Genomic DNA, 4,865 nt, shown 5'->3' on the forward strand with positions numbered 1-4,865 from the left:
TGTGTGTGTGTGTGTGCACTTGTACAGCTATCTTTGTGAGGGCCAGTTTGGGGTTTAGAATAGATTATTGGAGTGAGGACAATCGTGTAAAGTGAGGACATTTTGGCCGGTCCTCACTTTCTGAGAGCCCTTTAAAGGCCTGTTTGAGGGTCAAGACTTGGTTTTAGGGATCAGGTTATAATTGGGTAAAGGGTAGGTTTAGGTTAAGGGTTTGGGTGAGGCACTTAGTTCTGATGGGTAGGTTTAGAGTAAGGAGCTATAGAGACTGCATTGTGTCAATGTATTTCCTCACAAAGATAGCTATACAGAGTTGTTTGTGTGTGTGTGTGTGTGTGTGTGTGTGTGTGTGTGACCGCTCAACACTATTTTTAGAAACCTATTTGATGTGGCTACGGCAGCTTTCAATATTTAAAAAAGGATGCAAAAAAATGCCACAAAAGTATCAAATGTTCATTGTTCAGTCCTACCATCCAACAATGGCTCATTTGCAGACATCAGTGTGAAGTTGGTGTGCAGTTACTACAACTGATGAATCACAAGAGGGCGCTAGAGGTTTAATATAAGACCTGTTTACTGAAACCCTCAATAAAAGGTCATGAGAAGGGCAGTTCAGAGACACAGACGCTTCTTGCTTTCAGAAACAGTTGGCGTGCCACTTGTTCCTTTCTCTTCTTTTCAAAAATTCTTCAAGTCTAACTCAAATTTTATTAGGATAATATAATAAACATGCCTACCCTTACCAAAAAGTAGTATACTTCAAGTTTATTTTATTAAGTATACTTAAGTATATTTTTTTAAGTATACTTTATGTAGCAAGTATACAAACATCAGTGTACTAGTAGTATACTTGTAAGTGTACTATTTCAATACTCCTTGGGACTAAATTGGCACACTTTCTAGTATATAAAAGTATACTTTTAAGTATACTTTAAGTATAACAGTGGTAAACTTTAAGTACACAACTAGTTTACAACAATATTTTAGCTTGTACTGCAACTATACTAAAAGTGAACATATGAATACTGATAGTTTTCTAATTAAATACTTGTAGTAGCATTTTTAGTACACTTTGAAGTATAGTCTTAGTAAACTACTAGTTTAGTAGTTTTATACTGCAAGTATACTCGTAAGTTTTCTTTAAGTGAACTTTACATCATACTTTAAGTATACTACTATGTCCCTATTTAGGTATTAATTTGTATATATTTATATATATAAATATCTGGACATACAAAACACCAAAAGAAAGAACAGGGTATCTGCTTGTAAACAAAAACATTTTATTCTAGCTTCATGCATTCTTTTTTTAAACACTTGAATGTGGGTAAGTTTCATAAATAATAAAAAAAAAAAGAAATAAACAACATTGTATCTTTCTGAGAAGTACATAAAGCCCATTTCTGGGAAGTACACAAAAAGTAGACTAAAAGTATACTTTACTATTTTTTTAGTTTAAAAGAAGTATACTAATAGCACACTTGAATAAACTTCTTTTTCGTAAGGGTAATCAGTTTCTCCTTTGACTCCAATGGCAAAAATGTTCCTAACGTGAGCTGGAAAACACAAAAACTGATTTCCGAGATTTATTCTTTCAAATGGGTTTGTAATCAATTGTCCGATTACATTTTTTTAAAAATGGGAAACAACATCATCAAAATAATGTGAACAAGTCAGTAACTTATGCTTTCCTAGAAAACCATGAGTCATAAGTCCAGCCCTTGTTGATAAATAACAAAGATATTGATGAAAGCTGTAAAATAAACTTGCGTGTTCAGGGGTGTATTCCAGAAAGTGGGTTTTGTTAGAACCTCAGAGTATGTTAACCCCAGAAAATGGAAACTGTGTTTTCGGTTCCAATAAAAGACTAAACTAAACCTCTTGGTAAGTTACCATAGTAACTTACTCTGTGAACCTACACTCTTAAAAATAAAGGTGCTTCATGATGCCATAGAATAACCTTTTTGTCTAAATGGTTCCATAAAGAACCTTTAACATCGGAAGAACCTTTCTGTTTCACAAAAGGTTCTTTGTGGCGAAAGAAGGTTCTTAAGATTACAAAAAGGTAAGAAAGAGGTGGTTCTTTAAAGAACCTTTGACTGAATGGTTCTTTGTGGAACCAAAAATGGTTCTTCTATGGCATCACATGAAGAACCTTTTGAAGCACCTTTATTTTTAAGAGTGTAACCTGTTCGGGAGCAGGTTTTCTTCGGTAAACCCAGAGTTTCTTTCTGTCTCCTCCACCTTTTTAAAGCGTGAGCAATGTTTAAATCCCTCATTCATTCATTCATTCATGCTGCAAAAATGCTTTTGGAAGGGTAGTGCAAGATATCTATGCCGTAATCACCACCACAGCTGTTAAATAAACACAAATTATTCACAATTTATTTGGTCATCTTTATGTTCTACAAATACTAAAGCAACAAATTATTCTTTTCCCTGTTGGATTTTAATATAGGTATTGTGGCAATCTCCTTGCCTGTGGTATACCATGAAAATGAATAGCCTATTAGTTCAATAACCTACCGTTCTGCCAGTTTTCACTTATGATATTATAACAGTGATAAGAATTAAACTTGTATTGACTCTGAAGTATGCAGACGTCTTTTTTCGGGTGCTGTTGCCATGGTGAATCGTAATATTGGAGCTCCATGGATCATGGCTTTTCATATTCGTGGTACACGTGCTAAACTCAAAGTCAACCTACTCAGAGTTGATTGAACTAACTCAATTCAGCTGTTCTGAAACAAACTCAGAGTTTCCCATCTCAGAGTAAGTCAACTCAGAGTTCAAGTTTTAACTCAGAGTTGGTTGAATCTCCTTATTGATACGGGCCCCTGATGTTCATTCATGTTTATTTCGTGCTGTGACCAGTGGTAAAGATGAAGAGATAATCGGTTCATGAGCAGAGATCTGTCACGACACATTAAAGAGCACCAAAACGGTATTTATTCTCTGAATTTTGTAATAAAATTGGCTGCAATTTTAAAGCTGAGGCTTTGTTTCATATCAGAAGTGACAAAACACAAAACTTATTGCGATTTATTAAATGGAAAGCACTAAAAAAAAAAATTAAATACGCCAATTGTCACGCGTCAACCGAAAACAGCATTGATCAAGAATCGATATCGGTTTATAAAAATAAGGACTAATTAATATCTAGCGATCAAGATTTCAACCCAGCCTTAAAAACACGTTTTATCTGCATCACTTTTATAAATGAATGCATCAATGGGAACATCTAATATATACTATAGAGTTGATAGGAATGAATTGGCGTCTGATGCTCAGATCCTAGGCAGGCTGATCAGGGAAAGTAGTCCAGCAGTTCTGAGTATGCAGCTATAGACAGTTCTGCTGACTACACTGAAGTGTGACACGGCACACTTTAGGCCAGCTCGTGCGCACATGCAGACCTGTGTACCAGCACTCCATGTGAAGCATAAAGAATGTCTATTAAAAGTTGCAAACATTGATGTTTTTTTTTACTTTGAGCATGCAATTAAATGTGAATTAATCTCTACCTAACATTTCCGGTTCTGGTGTGCTTTTAATTGTCTACTTGGGGAAAACCTACTGTACAAACTAGAACAGGGTTGAAATATTTGCATGGCCAGAGGAACAATAGCTTTTGGTACTTGTTTACAGCCTATATGACTAATCTAGAGAACATCAGTGGCGTAGCGATTCAGAAATGCTGTAAGATGAGTGGAGGTCCTGTTCAACAGGTTCCTCTCTCTGTTTTGAGGGACAGGCCTCAACATGCCTCAGAGATGAAGCTTGGTTAACCTACAGAATAAATCTGACCAACACAACAAATCACTCCTTAATTCACAGTCAACAAGTCAAACATAAACATCAGTCACTGAAATGACATAAAAATGTCCATCCGGCAATACACAGCAAAAATGCCTGATATTTTTTTATATAAATCACTACGTGTGTGTGTGTGTGTGTGTGTCTCTTATGCTCACCAAGGCTGCATTTATTTGAACAAAATACAGTAAAAACAATAATATTATGAAATATTATTTTAATTTAAAATAACTTTTTTCTTGTGCTATTTTAATATATTATTTATTCCTGTGATGGTAAAGCTGAGTTTTCCGCATCATTACTCCAGTCTTTAGTGCTGAAGAAACATTTCTTATAACTATCAGTGCTGAAAACAGTGCCCGACTGTTTTTTGTTGTTGTTGTTTTCAGGATTTTTTGATGAATATAAATCTTTGTAACATTATAAATGTCTGTACTGTCACTCTTGATCATTTTATTGCATCATTGCTTAATAAAAGTATTAATTTCTTTAAAACAGTGTAAAATGTAAAACCCTATTATTAAACAATAAAATAATATTTAATTAAATAATTAAATAATAATGAAAAACATATGCTTAGAGAGTTTGTGTGTGTGTGCGTGAGTAAATATGCAGATATTATGAATGCATACCGGAGCTTTCAATATTTAAAAATGATGAAAAAATGCCACATAGTGTAGCCCAAACATATTGTGCATTATATTCCAAATCTTCTGAATCCATGTGATATCTTAAATATATTAATATTTTTTTAAATATAAACTGAAAGGTAATTCCCTTCAGGAATAGGATTTTTTTTTTTTTTTTGCACCTTAAAGGGATAGTTCACCCAAAAATGAAAATTCTGTCATTAATTACTCACCCTCATGTCGTTCCAAACCCATAAGACCTTCGTTCATCTTCGGAACACAAATTAAGATATTTCTGATTAAGTTCGAGAGCTCTCTGACCCTCTCATAGACGGCGAGGATCCTAACACAATCAAGGTCCAGAAACGTAGTAAAGACATTGTTAAAATAATCCATGTGACATCAGTGGTTCAACCGTAATTT

Source organism: Sinocyclocheilus rhinocerous, unplaced genomic scaffold, assembly GCF_001515625.1.
Source record: "Sinocyclocheilus rhinocerous isolate Xijiao unplaced genomic scaffold, SAMN03320098_v1.1 scaffold711, whole genome shotgun sequence".
Classification (NCBI taxonomy): Eukaryota; Metazoa; Chordata; class Actinopteri; order Cypriniformes; family Cyprinidae; genus Sinocyclocheilus; species Sinocyclocheilus rhinocerous.